General features: G+C 43.1%; 1 long non-coding RNA gene across 1 annotated transcript; it reads left to right on the top strand.

Moving 5' to 3' along the window:
* The first annotated feature begins 10,656 nt into the window (after positions 1-10,656).
* Positions 10,657-22,940, top strand: LOC120653988. The gene is made up of 3 exons (XR_005666922.1): positions 10,657-10,778; positions 10,913-10,945; positions 22,845-22,940. It is a non-coding gene; the product is annotated as an uncharacterized LOC120653988 (long non-coding RNA).
* Positions 22,941-22,972: the final 32 nt, after the last annotated feature.

Below are 22,972 nucleotides of genomic sequence, written 5' to 3'. Positions count from 1 at the left end.
TCACGAATTCATTCCACCACTCTCGTTGCTTCTTCCAGACTTTATCAAAATCTGGTGTGAGGCCCTTGTTGACAAAGTTTGCCACCAATTTTTTCTTGAACAAGCCGAACTGAATTGACATCTTCTTAAATGCCCATCCCTTTACTTTGTCAGCTTTGCTTGGGGGAAAGTTGAAGTGCAATGACACCTCTTTCCATAACAAATCTTTCTCTGAATCTGGCACGATATCTTCAGGTCGATCAGAGACTTTATTTCTCTTCCAAAGCTTGTACTTTATGGGGACGCTTTCCCTAACAAGATATCCCAATTGATTTACGAATGTTGTCTTAATTTGACCAGGGGCTAGTGGCTCGCCGGTTGTTTCGTTGATCTCCGTGATGGTTGTACATCCTACCATCTTCCTCTTGGAGCCATGTTTCCGTTTATGCTTCGTCGATCCTGATGCCTGAAAGAATCGCAAATTTATCAAGCGGGTTGCTAGCAACTAGTGGACGTCGCGGCAGGTATGCGTAACCTTCATAACCTGCAAGCAAGGGTTCCAGATCGATAATTATTGACTGAAACATTCATAAGAATTTTTAGCTGGAGCACGACTGCTTACACAAGGACTGAAATCATCAACAAAACACAAATAGTTCGCAGCTGGGCCGCTTGTGTCACAAACAATATCTTGCTCCTAACATATATATTGACAAAACGTTTATCCTGATGCCTGAAAGAATCACTAAACTTTTATACCTCGGCTTCCTCGACATTTTCTTCTTCCTCCCCACTAATATCTTGCTCCTCGTCGCCATGATAATGCTAGTTTAAAAATTGGCTGCCATAGTTCTCGTCCTCATCAAACTCTGGAGCTATGTGCCCAGTACTACCACGAATGAGCTCGTGCATTAACTCGTCTTGGTTGTCCGTAGGATCCATTTCCACTACCTGAAACAATAAAAAAAACGTTAAGTATTTTCTTCCAGTCTTGATTACCTTGCTTTGTTACAAAATCCAAAATTCCAAATGTTTTTTTTGGCTCTGTTAAGGGCATACTATGCCATGCTTTAATCCTAGGTGAGCTCATGCTCAGCTATGGTGTTATGGCTGTAATTGTTTGTTAGGGATGCAGCACTAAAATTACTTAGGACAACCAAACCAGAACAATTAATACAAGCTACTAGATTCGGATGAAAAGGCACTGGATTTTGTATTATCATGACAAGCAGAAAACTACTACTACATGTTATCTATCTGCTAAGTTTCTGTGACATATATTCCACTCAAAAGCATTTCAGGAAAGTTATTTAATCACAAAGGTTGCAGAGCTGAATGCAGTGTCGGTTCTGATTATCAGGGAAGAGGAATCAGTGATCTAATAAATTTATAAACGCCATGCAGAACAAAAGTGGAACCAAAATGATAAGCATTAGAAAGCATCAGTGATCTCCAATCTGTACCAGGGTGCATAGGTAAAAATGAGCTGAACCAGGTCAGATAAAAATGCCTATGAGGCCAGCACATTAGCAATATGCAGACAAAATGATCCATGTGGTTCATTTTCACAGCAAGCACTGCATCACCTCTTTGTAATTTCCTATTGCTCTAAAGTCATGAGATTAAAATGGTCCTCATTCACTGGTTCTAGTAATTTCACTTAGGCGAGCAGTGCACCCCTCACCATCACCTTCCACACTTAATTAATCCCCAAACTTGACATGAACCTTTCAGACAAAACTGGAACCACAAACAAAAACAAAACCTCCATATGTACACCTTGAATGCATTTTTTCAGGTTCTGGTCTATCATGGAATGATAATGTTATCTTAAAATATAGGCATTGTGGCCAGTGCTCCTAAGCCTCAGCCCACAGGAAAGTTCTTCAAACATTAACCTTGTGCAGCTTACAAGTATACAACTTTGCTAATTCTGAAGAAGGCCTAGATATGGGGGCAGTTTGATGACAAAACTAGCAGAAAACCCCTTTCTAATTATCATGGTTATTCCAGCTTGAGCTATTTCAGAGTAGATCACAGCAATGAGAAAGGCCTGACATGGCTATCCATAATATCAACTAAAAGTTTGCTCTATGCTAGATATGTGGATATGTATACTCAGAGTGGCACTAGTAGCTGCTAATTTACCGCCTTGAGAAAAGAATCTAAACCCTGAATTCATGCTGAGGTGCTCCGGCTTCCGTGCATCCATTGCCGGTCCATCTGTACAAATTAAAAAAAATCATGCTCATTATCCCTAAAAACAGGTTACTATGAAGTAATTCAAAAAAATGTAAATGTGTCATAGGCCACCTATCTAGTAAATTTAAACTAAATAGAAAAATAAATTGGCACAATAACATATACACATGTCACCATGAAATAATTCAAAAAAATCATTCTAAATGTGTGATAGTCAAACTATATAGTAATCATTCTCTAAAAAGCAACAAATCAATTCTACCTTGCTCAAATTAATGAACAAATTAATAAATCATGCCCATTTTCCATCATCCTTAAAATCCTTAAAATTTTGCATAATAACATATACACATGTCCCCGTGAAATAATTCAAAAAAATTACTCTAAATGTGTCATAGTCAAACTATCTAGAAAACATTCTCTAAAAAGTAACAAATTGATTCTATTTTGCTCAAATTAATGAACAAATCGGAAAATTATGCTCATTTTTCCTCAACCTTAAAATCACTATTTTCTTTATCTAGAAAGCATGAAACAAAGAATAAACACCGTGAAAGAAGAGTGGAAGAAGCTACTAACCTTTGGTGCACTTGGATGGGTGAAATCCTCACAAATTTGGGGGAAAATGGGCAGCACCTCCCCTGTAACACGCCATGAGAGAGAGGAGGAGCTCGGCCAAATGAAATGGTCGGGCTGGGGAAGAAGGAGTGCCTGATATACGGGGCAATTTAGTGCCGGCTGGTGGCTCTAGCCGGCACTAAGTGTGGACTTTTAGTGCCGGCTAGATTCACTAGCCGGCACTAACTTGCAATTAACCAAGTTAGTGCCGGCTAGACTTTCCAGCCGGCACTAACGTGTCTTATGACCGTTGTGCCATGCGCGCGGACCGTTGGGGGATGGCACGTTAGTGCCGCTGGTGTTGCTAGCCGGCACTAACGTGCCCGCCTTGTACTGAACAGGCACGTTAGTGCCGGCTCCTATTTGACCGGCACTAACGTGTTGGTATCAATATGACATTCTCCAGCAGTGCGACCTGCTAGGAATTTAATATAAAATAAGGATTTAAATGTTTACTTAAACCTCGTAAAAATAAGAAAATTAAATGAGTATCACTCCTTATCATAAACCTAGAGCTTTTGAATTTTGGACATTTCTATGATTTATAGTCAATAAAATATGTTTTGAAGACATTTGAACTTAACCTATTTTTGAATTATTTCCCATTTGAAAAACCCTTTACACCCTCCTCCTGCCTTACCCACTGTCTCTGCTGCACAGGCCCACCCACCAGCTACATTATCCGACTATTGCCGTGAGGAAGAAGAAGACAGTGGAAAGGGTGCTTCGGCGGTTGTATTTTCTAGGGAACTGTTCAAATGGGTCGATGGGGTGTCTGAGATACTGGTGGTGCGAGGAATTGGATTGAAACGACATGATGATGGCGAATTTGGTACGAAATGGGGAAGAACTGCGCGAACTAACATACATGAATCAATTTCGCCAAGAAAGCACATGAACCCATCGGCGGCCTCATCCACAACGCCAGCCGGGTAGATGGAACCCGCTGACGGCGAACACGCACGTACCAGGCTGCCTCGTGCTCGGGGCTCCACCAAGCGCCGGCGATGCTTAGGGCAGCTGGGAGGCTGTGCTCAGGACGATGACTGCTAAGGGAGGCTGTGCTCAGGGCGGCGTTGATTTCGCAAGGACCTATGAAAATGAGCGACGGACAGGGGCAGCATTGATTTTACCAAGGCGCCAGAAACCGAGTGGGGTGCTTATTTTAGTGAGCGGCACCCAGATCGATCAGGACGTTTAAAAATTGCGATAGGGATTACGATGGCGTGGGCGGGATGGAGCCGAGACGCGCAATCACCCTCTTCAAATTATTTGTAGCAGAGATAACTGGCTAATAATCTCTATCGGTTAACAGCCACATTGGCACTTAGTACATAGCATCTGAAATCCAGGAATGTAGTTTTCTCCCTTTTTTATTTCATTGCGATAGTACGGAAAATCAACACCAGGCTTACAGATAGCCAGTAAGGGTAGTACGGAAGAATAATTTAGAAGAAGCTTTTGGAACACCCTTGCTCAGGATTTATTACTTGAAGTAGTTGCACGATGCTAGTTGTAAAACATTTTTATTTATGCCAATGCAATCAAGGGATGATGACAAAATATTCCAACTCAGAGTGTAAATGCTCGATAACCATGATAATGATGCACCCATGAAATGTATGATTGCAATGGTGGTGCAATGCAACAATGGGATGTTCCATGCACAAATGAAATAGTGCATGTGATATGATGCATTTGCCATGATGCTGGTTCAATGATGCATACATCATGATGCAAGGATGACAATGCTCTCGATGTATGCATGTATGATATGCATACGCATGATGCACATGATTCACGCCCTGTAACCGTTCTCTCATGGCTAACACCTTGTTAGCTCTATACCCTTAAAGTAAGGAGCGAAAGTTAGTACACTAGTAAGGTTGCATAAAAGGGGATTGTAGTGAGTTACGTCATACAAACCTAGGCACCAGCGCGCTCCTAGTGGCTCAATCATGTGGTTGCAAAGCACATGAGGCCCTAGGTTCCGTCGCGGCATCCAGGTCATGTGATTAAACACCACCACAAGAAATCAAGGATAGCAACCCAATAGTGCCAGCAGCGATAAGATAGGTTTAAGAAACCGAAGGCAATTCAAAGTTCTACTCGGAGCATACCCGTTAGTTAGCTCACATTTTCTCGATGACGATGATGCAACACCATGCACTGACCAATGATGTGAAAATGATGTGATGCATGACTGTTGCACTAATGACTGTATTTCAAAAGTTATTATTGTCATGACCTTTTTAATTTATCCAAAACTACTGAGCAAGAATGGAATGTACCTGGTTCCAGTGTTAGAATCAAAATAGCCAGCAAGATCAGGCATAACATCAAGAGGATTGGAATGGTTATTGAATGATGGTGTTTTGTCAACAAACATCATGGCTTAGCCAGGGAGCCATGAAGGAAAAAAGAACAATGGTTTTGTTGGAATAGATTCAAGGCATTGATCAAGGGTTGGATTGATTAACAAGCTAAAATCAAGGGTAAGGTTCACACAAGATCCAAACCACTGAAGAAGATCTTCTCAACCAAAATTAGCCTAACAGATGGCATCGATCACACTACCACAATAGAAAACCTAGGGAAACAATTAGGTACAAGCAACACATTTTAGTAAAACAACCCAACAAGCATGACAATCAAACTAACTCAAGATATGCCAAGATGCATGCACGTTCTATCATTCCTCACCAACAAATGCCAAAAACTAGGCATACGGGGACAATCGGTGGCACATATACGTACTCTCCCTATATATACTAGTCGTTCTTACGTTCAAAGCTTACGTAATGTGGTTAGCGTACCTGCAGAAAAACACAAGATATAAAGAGATATACAATTCCATTTCTGGACCCTTCGTGCCAGCACACACGAACGGTCCCCATGTGTCCTACACCACACGGGTAACGCATATGCAGTTTCCCACATATTTACACATACATTACCATCCACTATAGAGATGGCACCCAAACGTTCGACGCTGAATGGGCAGCGCTTCATACGTTACCGGGGCAACGTAACGTATTCACTTCCCGTACAAATCGCCTTACGGGACACCCAAGGGTACACGTGTCCTAAGGTACACGGTTATGTCTAACCACATAACAGGTCTTCACCTCGTAACATTGCCTTACGAGATGGCCGTGATTATAATCACACGGTGGGAAATCCGCACTCCATATCAGGCGGCAGATAGCGACAGGCTCATTTGAATTGAACCTTATCACCTCCTCGTATGCTCATCATACGGGACCCACGCACGTATGAAACATGTGGGCTATTCTAAAGACTATCAGAACACTCACCTTCCTTACCTCAGCGTAGGTGCGTCGTTACAGAATAACAGTTATGCACAAAAGTAAGGTTTAACAAAATGTAAATGCTGGAAGTGCTGGAATAAAATAGATATATAGATGCCACCATAGCTAATAAAACCTAGATAGGGCATACGAGCTATCTATCTTATTCCTTAGCGCAACTAGCGTCAAACTTTCGAAACCGAACATTTTGCAAGCCAAAAAGTTAGTTTTAAACTTAATTAAGCATACAAGTAATCATCCCCAATGCGTTTTGGCTCTGATACCAGCTGTGACAGAACCGCCCAAATTAAACCAGCTTAAGTGCGCTAAATATCATTTTAAGTATTAATCAATCCACCGCGCACTTAAAATGGTGTAATCCGGCAGCCTGCTGGGTTAAGGATCGAAAAACACTGGAAGTCTCGCACGAAGACGAGCATAGATGATTACAAGCAGACAAAAAATTTCAATTTAATTTACAAAGCAGAGCTTTACAAAATGAGTTTAAACAAATTATCAGAGTTCAACATGCAGCGGAATTTAAATAGAAGTTTAGTTTAGAAGAACAACGATAACTACGCTGACGTGAGGACGTCACATCGATCCCACCGATGTGAACCCTGGTTAGCTCCAACCAACAGCAGCTACCTGAAAATAGGGTAACAACAAACCCTGAGTATACTAATACTCAGCAAGACTTACCCGACTATGGTATATACTTAGCCGATTCCTAAATATGCAAGGCTTTTGACTCTGGAGTTCTTTTGCTGAAAAACCACTAGTACTGGAGCCTTACTTTCAATATTTTAGCTCCAATTATTTTGATAAATAACACTAGATTTGACTGAACAGCTAATACACACATGGATGATCATATTATCTTTTTAAGAACATAACCAAACATCCACCTTTCATTTTTCTGTCCTTTCAATCCTTACTATGATGTGACGCATTGACCAAGGCTCTCATATCCGCGAGTCACGGCAAATCGATCCGATTTAACCTTGCAAGGTGGACCTAACTCACACGCCAAGTGCGACCCCGTCGAGTCACACCGAGCAACTGTTCCCATGATTACCCCGAAGCCTGAATCAAGCCCGCCAGCACCCGGATGAGGAGCCCCACACGTGCGAACACCGCGTGAACCTGTGGACGACTACCTCATCCGTCATCCCTACCCAGCACCGCAGGTCGAGAATCAGATTCCGACGTAATTTAGGTAATTAGCTTACCGGTTTCGACTACCTCCTACTTCCGGCATGTGATTAGTACTGTTCAATTCTCAGTCAAAGGGCCAACAACAGAACGGTCCTCAATCGACACAGGCGGAGACTCAACTTTTCTTTAATCCATAATCATGTCCAACTTTCCTCCGCCCGGTCTCCATTTTGTTTCCTCATTAATTCATTCTCTGGTAACATTTCCATAAGTAACAAGACCTATATCTCGCGAGTGACAGAAAATCACTCGACTTTTACCGAGTTCCTACTTAGCAAAGCATTTCTAACGACACCTGCATACTAGTAAAAACTCATAGGTACCTAGGGAGAAACATGCATACTAGGGTTCCATACAACTCCTAACAACGTAAATGCACAATACTTAAATAATAATATTGAATACTAAAATTAAGGGTTATGCTCCGGGCCTTACCTGGGTTTGACACAAAGTCAGTTAGTTAGCTTGCAGTCTTGCACCGGCTTGAACTTTGCTTACAGTGAATACTTAAATAATAATATTGAATACTAGTTGGAAGATATCGTGTTTCTTACACTTTGCTTCTTTAACTTTCTCTAAGTTCTCAATTCTTATCTGCAACGGTTCCTACCATCAACATCGAACTTATCTGGTGTGATTGTTTCCTGCTGGCTTTGATGGTTGGTCTGCTCCTCTTCCCTTAAGAGTCTTCCATTCTGAATCTTGGGACGAGATTCTTTTAAGGGGGTAGGGTTGTAACACTCCAAGTGTTAATCACCTGTAGTTAAGGTTAATCATGTGTTTGGTATCGTCATTAACACTAATCGTGCATGCATAAAATATTTTGATTAAATTTTGCTAGTACTTTAACACATGAAATGATGCCTAGTTTTCAATCCACAAAACATGCTTTAAAAAAATAACTATTAAATTCTTGCTTAAATAATCTTTTGCCTAAAAACAAAGTTGTAGAGTTTGTAGTGGTGAAAAACTTTCGTGTTTATGGTTTTTTCAAGTTTTAGCACAAAATTTGAAGAAAACTTTTAATTTTGCTGTGAATAGGACATTAATGCTTTGGTGTCAAAATTTCAAATTTAAACCATGATTTAATTTTTGAGTTTAGGGCGGTCAAAATTTTATTAAAATCGAGTCAAACGAGTTTCCTATGCTCGCCTGCGACGCCGTACGCGCCCATGCCGGTGACGGCAATAGCGCCGGCGACCGCCACACGTCGGCCGTCGCGGCGAACCACGTCCTCCGCTCGCTCCGTCCTTATCCCTCTGCGAAGCCAACTCGCCTTTCTCCTGTCCACTCTCGCCCTCTCCCCGAGCCGAGCTCTCTGGTCGCACGCCATCGCCGGCCGAGCGCCACCCCTGCGTCACGCCCTCGCCCCTCAAACCCTAGGCCCTTTCCTAGAGCCCAGGCACTCGCTCTCCCTCCCTTTCCCCTCTCCACTCCTCCCAGAGCTGGGCCGAGCTTCTCTGCGCGCATAGGTCCGCCGCCACCCGCTATTGTCGCCGCCGAGCAGAGCTCGCCATGGAGCCCTACCTTCGGCCTCCTTCCGCCCCAAACGACCACCCAGCCGCATTCCGCACCTTCCAAGGAAGTTCATCGACCCAGCCGCGCCCTCCCTTGCTCGCCGGAGCGCCGCCGCCGCGGAGCACCATCGTCCCCGCCCCCACCTCGCAGCGAGAGCCCCTCTCCGGCCGCCCCCAACCCCGTCCGAACCGACCAACGGGTAGAGCTCGACCTCCTCTTGCTCCTCCCCTTCTTTCCCCTCGCCGCCGGTGAGCATCGTCGCCGGAATCGAGCTCCCCGTGCGCTCCTCTATTCCAAATCGCGACCAGGGACCTCGGGCAAGAATTGAAACAAGTTCAGGGGGTTATCTGCATAGCTATAGACTCATGTGAATAGTGCAGCGAAGGGTTGTTTTGTAATAATTGGCTGAAACTTTGAAAAATCATAGTAAATCGTAGAAAAATCAGAAAAATGCAAACTAAAATTTGTTGGATTCCTTGTTCTAAGATATACAACTTTATTTACAGGTTCATCTTCAGTTTCTAAATAGTTTTTACTCTAGTTTAAATGTTAGTTTAAGTGGTTGCAAGCTTTGAAAATGCATAGTAAATAGTAGAAAAATGGAAAAAATGTAAAACCTGTTGGGTTAGCTTTTTTTGACATGTATAACTTAGGAAAAATATTTAACATACTGGTTGTCTAATGTTTCTGTGATGTTTTGATTTAATCATAAATAATACTTGTTTTAGCTTGTTTATTTAATATCTGCAGTTTTGGAAGTCGAAAAATTATGAAATTTATGCAGTAGTGTACTCTTAGAATGGTTAGTTCACTATAAAAATTTCATGTCCAAAAGCTATGCACATGTGTGTAAATATATTTTTGTTCAGTTTGTCTTGTTTAAGCTAAAATAAATGCTTTATGTTAGCAATAAATGTTGGTAAATTGTTTTTACACTCTTTATTACAAAAATTTACCTACATTTATTGCTAATATAAAGCATTTATTTTAGCTTAAACAAGACAAACTGAACAAAAATAGATTTACACACATGTGCATAGCTTTTGGACGTACGGGACGAGGCCAAGAGAGGACGTTCCTGGCTTGGGATTGACCGACGAGGACGTCGGTCTCTTAAGGGGGTGAGGATGTGACATCCCAGCCCAAGGGCTTAATAGGATTAATGGAATACTCATATCAACAAGTTGCAACTTCTTTTCCGGAAGCCGATCTCGAAAGGACTCCAAAGTTAAGCATGCTTGGCCCCGAGCAATTTCGGGATGGGTGACCGACCGGGAACTTCTTCCCGGGTGCGCACGAGTGAGGACAAAGTGCACAGAAAAGACATGTGTTGGTCTGTGAGGGTAGTCTATGTCCTAAAAAGCTGCCAGATGTAAGCGGGCCTAGCCTCGGGGAGGCGGGACGTTACATAGCTGCTCACGTATTAAGGTTCTGTCGCTACCTTGTGACCGACGCCGCCTCTGGCGCCGCCCCTACAGGCCACCCCATCAACTATATTTTTTGCTTTTTAGCCTTTTGCGTGAAAGTTTTTCACATCTAGGCTCTTTTGTAACGATTTGCAAAAATGGACCCTGGGGGTTGGCGCCGTAGTCTAAGGCGCCGAGCTAACACGTCTTGGCGCCATAGTATACGACACCGAGTTGCCACACCCGCATGCCGAGCGCGATGAGTTGGCGGTTGACGTGGCCTGTGCTCAGCGCCTTGGATAACGGCGCCGAGCTCGGCGCCACAGATCTCGGTGCCATGATTTGTGGCGCCGAGCACTAGCCACATACCGCTCCGCGCATTTGCCTACCTGACCAGCGTCCTCTCTCTCTCTCTCTCTCATTCCCAACTCTCGGGTTTTCTCTCTAGCCTACCATGCCAAAACTCCAGAACCTAGGTATTCAACCTTGGAAATTTCGATTTGATCCGTATATCTTCAGAAGCAAGGTATGCTCTCTCACGTCCTCAATTTGTTCGCATTGATTCGGTCAGCATTTTGTACAATTTGCAAAATAAGATATGTTATTAGTTAGGGTTTGAAGCATATTCGTAATATGTGTATATATGTTGTTGAATGGTAGGATGCCAAGGTGTGGTAAGGCTAGTAAACCAAGGTAAGCTCCGTCAAACTTTTTAATTTGTTCCTTTAATTCTTGTTTAGGGTTAATATGTCATATATTTTGATTAGGGTTCGTGTGGGAAATGCATTCGAATCACTACTACAAAAACGTTGATTTGTCCCGGTTGGGAAACCGCTGTTGTCCCGGTTTCCCAACCGGGAACGCCTGTCCGGGACAAAAGGGGGTGCCCTTTTGTCCCGGGTGTGGCAACCGGGACAAAAGAGGACCTTTTGTCCCGGTTGGTAACACCAACCGGGACAAAAGGTGCAGCCAGCGCCCACGTGGCTGGTGCACCCTTTTGTCCCGGTTGGTGTTACCAACCGGGACAAAAGGTCTCTTTTTTTCATGTTTTTCTTTTCTCAATTCTTTTTCTATTTCAATTATACTTTTGCATTTCAATTAAACTTATGTATTGGAATTCAGTGTGTATGATCTCCACTAATATATACATATATATAGTTACTTATATAATATTTGTCCTAGATAGTTTTCATATATAAATTAATTCACTTATATATATATATATATATATGTATACACATATCCATACATGTGAATTCCTTTACATATGAAAATGTCTAGGACCAATATTATATAAATATATATATACACATATATATTATTGGAGTGCTTATATATATAATACATACATACTCCATCATATTTGCATAGGTATATTCGTTCTTAATTACATAGTAGAATTCGCCTTTTGGAAATTTAATACATACATACTCATAAATAGAAATTTAATACATAGACACACATATATATTTACATAGTTATATTCGTTCTTAATTACATATATACGCGTAGATTGTCATATTTGTTGTGATTGTCAATATTAGATATTCCATCATAGTAGAATTCGCCTTTTGGATCGAGGACTTGCTCAACAATAAATCCGAAGAATTGTTCTTGAATCGCCATAATCTTTTCCTCCGGTATGAGTTTATCGCGCATCTCCCCGACCTATGGAAAAAGGGGATAATTAATTTCGACTAATTAAAATACGAGTTCAAATATTAACAAGTTTTTTTTACTTACTTCCTCCTCCCAATCTGTCCAGCCCTTTGGAGGACCTACCAGACCATGGATGTTCTCGCATACATAGTATGCGCACAATACAGTGCCTGGTTTCTGCCTCATACACTTTAAGAGAGAAGAAATTATCAGGTATTTACATGAATATATAATAAAACTAATGAATCGTGCAACGAATCATCCAAGCGCGTACCGGAAAATCTGTCTTGATCTTCAATTCCTTGTCAAATTTGCCTGGATGATTTTTAGCGAATTCTTTCCAAACCTTGTGCATGATTAGAACAATTATAGTCAAGTAACAAAGTGATTCAAATTATCGGTCATGGACGGAGTAGTGGTAGAATTACTTTTTCATCATGTTAAGAAGATTTTCGTATTGTTCTGGAGGTCTCCTCAATGAGTCCATAACCACGAGTAGGCTCTTCTCGGGAATTATGACAATTAGGACAAAGTGTTCACTGCAAGATTATACGGAGGCAGTTCTTGGTAGTTAAGGTTTAAACAATTCGATTACATAATAGAAAGAGTTAGACGGAAGGAATCACTCATGCAAAGTTGTAAGGAAACAATATCATTTGCTTGTTGTGATGAACGCTTATGTACTTGAACAAGTTTTGGAATATGTCATCGGAATTGTCACGTAGAAGCCTCCAATTACAAGTAATTGGGTCGATGAAGCCGAGGTGAGAGTATCCCTTTCTTCTGCAAGTATGTATCTCCATTCTACATGATACCGAATAAATCAAGAGATCAGTATGTTGAGATCATGCAAAACAATACGTAAGGAGAGTAAAATACTTACAGAACCCACAAGCCGACCATAGAGATGTCGAGGGCCTCCTGATGGAATAGTTGGTAAATTTATTCCCAGTTTATCCATATAATGGCCTCCCCCCGTAAGAAATCGTCATCTTTAATCTTTGCGCCCTGCATGAAGATGCAATCGGCCATCGCACGCATGTAGTGCTGGTGCAGCTTATACATTTGCGTTGGAAGCACAGACACTACTTCGGGGGGTACAAGAGTTTTGCCGATCTCAAACGTCCATTTGACGACCACATCGGCCTTTGGAATATCTTCTCCCCTGCAATCTGAGCGGCCGTCAGGTTTGATTCTTTCAGAAATGTAACAAAGTCTTGTTCTTGCGTCGTCTGTCCCACTACGAGAGGCTCTATTGATTGTTTCTTTTGGGCTCCGAGCTATGGAACGTCGGACGACGACGACTTTGATTGTCTCTTCTTTTTCTCAGTAGTTTTGATAATTGTGCGTTCGTAGTCTGAAGGGGGGTCTCTCGGAATGAATTTTCTCTTATTTGCTTCGCACATTCCCTTAAAAAATTTCAAATCTATCGGATTTATCACTTTCTCGGGCTCCGGCTTCGGCTTCGGCTTGAAGTGCTCTTTAACTCTTTCTTGAGTTATCCGATCGCATTCTTCAAGGCTCATGTCCTAGGGTTTAATAGGAGCCTCCTTGGTTTTCTTCTCCTTTTCCTTCTTCTTCTTTGGAGGCTCCTTAGCCGGTGCAGCTACCTTCTTTGCCGGCGGCCGTTTCTGCTTCTTTGCCGGCGGCGGAGGGGGTGACCATGGAGGCGACGGTGACGCTTGAGTGTTCATCGGCGCATGAGATGATGGTGATGGAGAATGTGCCGGTGAACCTTGCCGAGACAGTGCTGCCCTTGGGGAGTTTTGCGGAGATGCCGGTCTTGGAGAGGCATGCTGAGATGCCGGTCTTAGTGTTTGATCATCCGACTTTAGGACAATGTAGCGCTTATCCCATAGGATGTAGCCATGAATGGCTTCTGCTAGTGTCCTCTCCCCATCGCCTCCAGGAATATCAAGCTCAAGCGTCTCCCAACCCTGGCACACCTGCTCCACGCCAACTCTTGTGTATCTAGGCGGAATTTGTTGGCCGTGGTACACGTCGCCTGGTTCGGTTGGCCTGGCGGTACCGTACGCAACAGTGAATATTAAGTTCTTAACGGCAGTCTGCAGGTCACAAGGTGTCCGGTGGGTGATCTCATCCACTGGAAATCGCTGCGGGGCTGACGCTTCAACTGCGGCCTGGATCCCCGTGGGCTCGGCGATGGCGACGTCTGTGGAAGCGCAGCTGCTTTTCCGCTGAGACAGGTGATCGGCTACGACACTAGGCTCTGGAGGCACCGTTTGCGCTTGCTGTTGCTGGCTCATTGCTACGGCCACTTGGCGTTGAACGTCTTCCTCCAGTCTTTGATCATGTGACATGAGCCGTTCCTCTAGCCTTCGCAAGTGCTCCCGCTCATCATTCTTTCTTCTTTGCCGGCTTCTATATGAATCAATGTAATCCCTGAACCCATACTTCCACGGAACCACGCCTTTGCCTCTTGTGCGGCCCGGATGCTCTGGATTCCCAAGGGCGTAAGTCAGCTCGTCCCTCTCTCTATCCGGCTGGAATGTTCCCTCGGCCGCTGCTTGTATGGCCTCCTGTAGTCTCTGGGCTGCTCGCTGGATGTTTGGCCCATAGATGCAGTCACCAGTCATTGGGTCCAAGCTTCCCCCGTGACCATAAAACCAGGTCCTTGACCTTTCAGGCCAGTTCATGGTCGCAGGTTGGATGCCTCTGTCAAGCAGATCCTGCTCCATCTTCTCCCATTTGGGTACTGCAAGCTTGTAGCCTCCTTGGCCTAGAGTGTGATGGTACACTTTCTTCGAGGCGTTGTCTTTGGCCTTCTGCACCTTCTGAAGCCCAAGCTCTGAAGACTTGTATTTCACAAATGCATCCCAGTGACCTCTGAGCTTTTCGAGCTCGCCGGTAAATACGGGTGTGGTCCCGGTCTTGATATATTTCTTCGTCAAAATTTTCTTGAATGATCACAGCTGTTCGGCCATCTTACTCAGGGTCCAGCGCTTGCATATCTCTTCGGATTCAGCTGGAACCGTGAAGTTTTTCTTAAGCTCCCGCCAGCACCATTCTTTTTCTCTTTCGGGTACCGCATCCCGTTCCTCGCTTGGATTGGACGCTTTCCAGAGCCTGAAGCTGATCGGGATGTGGTCCCTGACAATACATCCAGATTGTCTTATGAATTTTTTGGCGGCAGCTTCTGGAGCGATCGGTTCGCCATCTGGACCAACTTCCGTTATAATGAACCGCCCTTCCAGTTTTTTTGTTGGGCCTCGCTTCGTCTTTTTCTGCTGCGACGATGATCCAGACGGCTATAAAAAAACATTCATAGTATTCATATAGATTCAGATGAAAATATGATTGTCACTACAAATAAGTATAGTTGTGATATGTACATTAGCACTTTGTTCAGCAGCAGCGTCATCCTGAATAGATGGTGCCTCAATTCCATCACCGGACATATTCAAATATATGTCGGTATTGCTGCCATCATCAGCTTGTTCAGCGACATCTCCTTGACCTTCGCCAATCATATTCAACAGGAACTGTTCGTCTTCCGCGTCTGTGTGTCGCGGGTCCATCGTAACTAAAATATGAATACAAATAAAACCCTTAAAAAAATTATCTAAATAATCCACTCCAGAAATTTGCGGCTGGGTATGCCGAATATAGAAAAAAAATTGAAGCTAATACGCAATATAGTTGACGATAAGTTGCATAACAAATCCATAATCGCACCGTTCGGCTGCTGTTACAGCTGCCACCGCCATTTTGCGCTGCCTCAACACGCGGTAGCTACAGCCAAGTGCTGTGGAACGGTGCAAATAATAATCGGTTGCGGCCTCCTTCGCACTGATGCTGGGGTACTGGCACTGGGATGGCGAGGGGCTTGCGGCTTGCCCCTGCCGGAGTTGCCGTTGCCGAGTTGGGGAGGTCATCAGGATGAGAGAGCCGGATGCCGGTCGCCGGAGTGCCGCCAAAGCCGATCTAGGGGATAGGTGGAGGGCCGAGGGCCGAAGGCGAAGGGCTCAAAGCCGAGGGCCGGAGGTGCACTGGGGCGAACGCGGAGCCGGGGGGACGGGGGCTCAGGGCGAGCTATGAGCAGAGACGGAGAGAATGATTCTTTTGCATTTGGGGCTTCCTTGCTAGGCTTTATTGAATTGGGTCCATAAGTTGTATATGATACTCTCTCCATGTCAAAATAAGTATAGTTTTTTGCATCCAAATTTTGTCCCACAAAAAATGTAGTTTTAGCTTGTAATGAGATTCATCTAATTAAAGCAATACTAATTATACCAAGAAAGCATTGCATAGAAGAACGTATAGAGCGAATCAAATATTCAATAGATATTATTTTTCTAGTTTCAATGTGTATGCATTCATTAAGGATCTAGAAAACCAAATAAATAATACAGTTTTCAATCACAATTGGTAGAAGTAATTATAGGTAACAAAGTTATTTTTTTGAACGAGTAATGTGTTTGAAATTTTCTAAAACTACAATTTTTGTGCAATGGAGTATATACATCTATGCACCGGCGGAGCTACATGTCGGCAAACATGGGTTGTGGCCCCCCCTTGGCCCAAATGAAATCACATAACATCATTTCAAGTTTAATTGGTTCAGTGATTTTCCTTCTTAGTTAGAGTATTCAAAGACCAATCACCGAGCATATTGTCTTCTTTACTTCATTTCCAGTAAGAATATAAAGAGAAGAAGTAGTTTTGATGTCTTCGTTCGCAGTATAAGATTTTGGCACACTTGAATGATATATTGTTTCGGTTGCTTCTTGTCTCTACCAGTTTCAACAGGGAGCATTGAGTGTGCTTTTTCTACCTTGAAGATCATCAAAATAGGACTGCGCAATACCAATACGATGAAAGATGAATTTTTTTTACAACAGCTTGCTAGTATATATGTTTATAAGTTAAGTAAAATGATATTTTTCTCTAAATTTTGGGTATGCCTAGGCATAAAGGGGCATACCCCTGGCGCCGCCCCTGAGCAGAGAGGGTGGCGGCGCGGCGGCGTGCAGTGGAGGCTGCCGACGAGGGCGTGCGCGCGGAGTGGAGGCCGGGGGCGGTGAAGACGAGGGCGGCGGACGTCAACGGCGGCGGCGCTCGCAGGGACGACGGCGCTCGGTGACGTGGGCTCACGAGGCGGGGCTCTGGGCGGCGACGTCGACGGCGGAGGTGCTCGGGGAGCTCGAGCGGTGGGGGGAGCAGGGGAACGGATGGCGGGAGGGAGGAAGGGCGAAGGAGGGAGGAAGCTAGGAAATATATGGGGGGGCCTTTTGTCCCGGGTGGTGGCTTCACCCGGGACAAAAGGGGCTTTTGGGCGGGCCGGGAAAATTCCCAGCCCGCGGCCCACCTTTAGTCCCGGGTAGATCTACCACCCGGGACAAAAGGGGCCGTTTTCCCTCGTTCCCGCCTAATGTTATGTTTGTTTTTGTTTCTTTTTACTTCTCTTTTAAAATTGGCTTTCATTTGTTAATTCAGTTAATAAAATTATGATTCCAAAAATTATGGAACAAAATTTCTTATCTCTATATAAACTTGATACACGCAACAAAAATAATTAATTTTCATTCAAGTGATTGGGTCAATGAAATATCTAACTTTTTTGAAACCATATTTGTTATTTTGACCATGCAAAAATATATTAGGTGAATTTTTTTTTTCAAACTGTTGCCTTTCAACAGAAAGTGGATTCTATCATGATATTAACATTTAAAAAGTGAATTTTAGATAAAATTAAGCAATTTCATGATATTAATGAGTAGTGTGTGAGTTTGAGAGATTGTGTGTGTTAGTGAGAGAGTATAGTGTGTTAATGTGAATGTAATTTCATGAAATAAATAAAATTTGTTGAGTAATCCATTATTGAATGAAAATTATAATTGAGTCTAGTAATTAAGTGAAAAATATATAAAATAATATATATAACACATAAAGTATAATTGTACAGTACATATATAATAAAAGTATTCGAATTGCGATTATGTTTTTATACAATAATATAAAATGATTCAAGTACATGAAGGATTAGCAGTAACAGACTTTCTCTTCACAAATGTCCCTTGATTATGATCACGGCGCAAGTATGGAGCATCATCATTGGCTAGCAGGATGCATGGATCAGCATTTACTTTGAAAGGTGGAATGGCAACAAAATTATTATATTCTTCTGAAAAGTCTGTCTTGTCCTCCACTCCAACGATGTTTCTCTTTCCTGATAGAACTATGTGTCGCTTAGGCTCATCCTTTTGCTTGTTTATCCCCTTCTTTGGCTTGCTGGACATGTCCTTAATGTAGAAAACCTGAGCAACATCCTGGGCTAGTACAAATGGCTCGTCTCTATACCCAAGATTGTTGAGATCAACTATTGTCATCTCATACTCATCTTTTGTTACCCCTCCTCCAGATAGCTTAACCCATTGGCAACGAAATAGAGTCACCTTGAAATTGGGACCGTAATCCAGCTCCCATATCTCTTCAATGTAGCCGTAATATGTGTCCTTTTTTCCATTATTGTCCGTGGCATCCATACGAACACCGCTGTTTTGGTTGGTAATCTTTTTATCTTGGGCTATCGTATAAAATGTGTTTCCATTTATCTCGTACCCTTGGTATGTTAAGATATTCCAAGATGGTCCCCTAGCCAATAAGAACAGTTGTTCACTTATATCCATGTTATGCATTAGATGCTTCCGCAACCAGCTGCAGAAAGTGTTCATGTGCTCACGTGTAATCCATGCCTCAGACTTTTCCGGGAAATTGGAGAGCAGAATTTTCTTGTGTTCCTCGATATATGGGTCAACCAAGGATGATTGTTGAAGAACCGTATAATGCGCTTTCTTGAATGAGAAATCATCTGTGCAGACATAAGATTTCTTTCCTAATGTACCCTTTCCAGTTAGTCTCCCCTCATATCGCGATTCAGGGACTCCAATCGGTTTAAGGTCATCAATAAAGTCAACACAAAAGTCAATGACCTCCTCAGTTCCGTAGGCACTGGCGATGCTTCCTTCTGGACGAGCTCTATTACGAACACATTTCTTGAGTACCTCCATGAACCTTTCGAATGGGAACATGTTGTGTAGAAATACTGGTCCGAGGATATCAATCTCTTTGACAAGGTGCACTAGAAGATGTGTCATGATGTTGAAGAAAGATGGTGGAAATATCAGCTCAAAGCCAACAAGACATTGCACCACATCGTTTTGCAGCTTTATCAAATTCTCCGGGTCAATTATCTTCTGAGAAACTGTGTTGAGGAAGGCACATATCTTCACGATGGTTAACCGGACGTTATCAGGCATAATCCCCCGCAGCACAACCGGAAGAAGTTCGGTCATAAGCACATGGCAGTCATGGGACTTGAGATTTGTAAATTTCTTCTCTGCCAAATTTAAGATTCCTTTTATATTGGATGAGTATCCAGATGGAACCTTTATACTGCTCAAGCAGTCAAACATGGTTTCTTTCTCTTCCTTGCTAAGAGTATAGCTGGCAGGACTTAAGTATTGTCGTCCATTATCTCGCTGTTGTGGATGTAAGACATCTCGTTCTTCCATACGTTGCAATTCTTGACGTGCTTCTACTGTATCTTTTGTCTTTCCGTACACTCCCAAGAATGCTATCAGGTTGACGCAAAAATTCTTCGTGAGGTGCATCACATCAATTGCATGACGAACATCTAAGACTTCCCAATATGGTAGCTCCCAAAATATAGATTTCTTCTTCCACATGGGCGCCATTCCGTTTTCGTTCGGAATAGGTTGGCTACCAGACCCCTTTCCAAAAATAACTTCTAGATCTTTTACCATGTTGAAGACGTCTTTACCACTACGGTGCATCGGTTTTGTTCGGTGGTCCGCTTGGCCTTTGAAATGCTTGCCCTTCTTTCGTACCGCATGCCTGATGGGAAGAAACCGACGATGACCCATGTATACAACCTTCTTACAGTGAGTCAACCATATATTATCGGTATCATCTAAATAGTGTGTGCATGCTTTGTATCCCTTGTTCGAATGTCCTGACAAGTTACTAAGAGCAGGCCAGTCATTGATCGTTACGAACAGCAATGCTCGTAGGTTGAAGTTTTCCTGTTTGTATTCATCCCACATCCGTACACCTTCATCGCCCCAGAGCAATAAGAGTTCTTCGACCAATGGTCTTAGGTACACATCAATGTCATTTCCGGGCTGCTTTGGACACGGGATAAGCACTGGCATCATGATGAACTTTCGTTTTATGCAGAGCCATGGTGGAAGATTGTACAGACAAAGAGTCACAGGCCAAGTGCTATGACCACTGCTCATCTCACCAAAAGGATTCATGCCATCCGTACTCAAACCGAACCTTATGTTTCTCGCATCCAAATCAAATTTAGGGTACGTTCTATCTATTTTTCTCCACTGCGACCCATCAGCGGGGTGTCTCAACATCGAGTCTTTCTTGCGTTCCTCTTTGTGCCATCGCATCAACATAGCATTATCTTTATTTCTAAACAGACGCTTCAAACGTGGTATTATAGGCGAATACCACATGACCTTCGCAGGAACTCTCTTCCGGGGAGGCTCCCCCTCGACATATCTAGGATCATCTTTTCTAATCTTGTAACGCAATGCACTGCATACGGGACATGCATCCAAATTCTTGTACTCGCCTCGGTAGAGGATGCAGTCGTTGGGGCATGCATGTATCTTTTGCACTTCCAGTCCCAAAGGGCAAACAAGTTGTTTGGCTTCATACGTTGTGGCAGGCAATTCATTGTCCTTAGGAAGCATTTTTTTAACAAGTTTGAGTAATTCACCAAATCCCTTGTCGGATACACCATTTGTCGCCTTCCATTGCAGCAACTCCAAGGTGGTGCCAAGTTTCATAAATCCATTTTGACAATCTGGGTACAACAACTTATGGTGGTCCTCTAACAACTTCTGGAACTTCAACCTCTCCGTTTCACTCTCACAGTCTGCCTGCACATTGTGCAATGCCTGCCCCAGATCGTCGCTGGGATCATTTTCTGCTACATCTACTTCGGGCTCTTCCATGGGAATATCGTCATCGAATGCACCGATTCCAGCATTCCCGGGAAAGTGGTCGTCAAAATCTTCTTCTTCATTGTCTTCCATGGTAACCCCCTGTTCTCCGTGCTTCGTCCAACAAACATACTTCTTCATGAAACCATTTGCCAAAATGTGGCTGTGTAGGATTCTTGAAGATGAGTAATCCTTGTTATTGTTGCAATGAACACACGGGCAGCACATAAAACCATTCTGCTTGTTTGCCTCAGCCACAGACAAAAAATAATGCAGGCCATCAATGAATTCTTTCGAACGTCGGTCAGCATTGTACATCCATTGCCGGTCCATCTGCATTTTAAATAAATCGATTTGAATTCTTTACACGTATCGAATAAATAAAATATATCAAACCTAAATTAAACTAAATGTAACATAACATGAATAATTAAAAGATATGCAATATCCATCATACATCTTGATTAATTAAAAGGAGTACTTAATCCATTACAGAACTTAACAAAGGAGTACTATACATGAAATTTAAAAATTCGGTCAACAACACATAGGTTTTCAACCGTCCTTGCGTTGGAACGCAGAATGTTCTAACGGATTTCTTGCTGGCGCAGAAGAAGATGGCGGAGCTGAAACCTCCGAGTTTGGTGGTGACGAACCGTAACGCCGCAATAAATCCTCAAGATCAAATGGAGGTTCCTCGCCCCTTGCCATGCATTCTCTATATTCTTTTTCCAAATAACGGAGCGCTGCCCTATGAAAAGCACTAGGTTTTTTGGACCGACAACCTACTCGAGTTGTGCCCTTCTCTCCAGAAGGACAACGATCACCCCCACCGGCGCCACTCTCTCCAGCTGCTGAAGCCATATTTTACTGAAAAATACCTTTATTTTCCACATAATTATAAATTCTTACCATTACAATGCAAAAATTATTTACTATTACAATTACAATGATCAGATTAATAACTCTTGCAAATAACAATGAAATCATATAAAAAAGACAAAATGTATCATTAATCCTAAAGAAATCTCTAATTAATTGAAAGAATTCTCTATAACTTCTAATTACTTTGACACCCTTCAGTTCCAGGAGTACACTAGAGTACTGAATAAATACATTCATGAATAATTCATTCATATTACAAAAAATTCTAATATACTCATTTCATTAATTCATTCATGAATACAAAAATCAACTATCCACAATATGGTCATGTATACAAGTACATCACATGAAGTGTCTACACTCATTCTAAAAATTTCTACTATCCACATACTCATCTAAATCTAAAAGAAAATCACACCTACATATGCAATCTAGCTAAATGTCCAAGAAATGAGCTAGCTACACATTTTCTCTATTTCTAAAGCATGAAATGAGCTATACAAGCCAAGGAAGAAGAGAAAAACAAGCCCCAAACCTTTAGCGCCGATGGATGGACGGGGAATCAAAGATCTTCACAAATGTGGTGAAGAAATGAGCAAGAACTCCTCCCTCTCCCGAGCCGAGAACAGCATGAAACAAGTGAGCTGAATGGCTCGGGCGGGGGGAGAGGGAAGGGGATAAGGGGGCCAAGGCCTTTTTTCCCGGTTGGAGACACCAACCGGGACAAAATGGGGGCCTTTTGTCCCGGATGGTAGTTCCAACCGGAACAAAAGGGTACGCGGGCCTTTTGTCCCGGTTGGAACCACCAACCGGGACAAAAGGCCCCCATTTTGTCCCGGTTGGTGTCTCCAACCGGAACAAAAGGCCTTGCCCCCCCCCCCCCCCCCCCCCCGCGCTGACCCGGCTAGCCGTTGGACCCGGGACAAAAGCCACCTATTGTCCCGGGCCCAAAGGCTGCCGGGACAAATGGCCTGGAACGAAGGCCTATTCTATAGTAGTGAATGATTGCCGCTACCTAGTTGTGTTTTTGCGGTGATCCTTGCAAGGTTGCCAAGTTCGATGAAGAGGAAACTTATAGGCAGAGGTATTGGTTGCGTGAAAATTATGCATTTGATCCTACGACTCGTCAGATCAGCATTGGCTTGATGGTGAGAGTTGTCTAGTGTGTCGCGCT

This window comes from Panicum virgatum, chromosome 1N (genome assembly GCF_016808335.1).
Source record: "Panicum virgatum strain AP13 chromosome 1N, P.virgatum_v5, whole genome shotgun sequence".
Taxonomy (NCBI): Eukaryota; Viridiplantae; Streptophyta; class Magnoliopsida; order Poales; family Poaceae; genus Panicum; species Panicum virgatum.
This window is presented reverse-complemented; position numbering and strand designations above follow the sequence as displayed.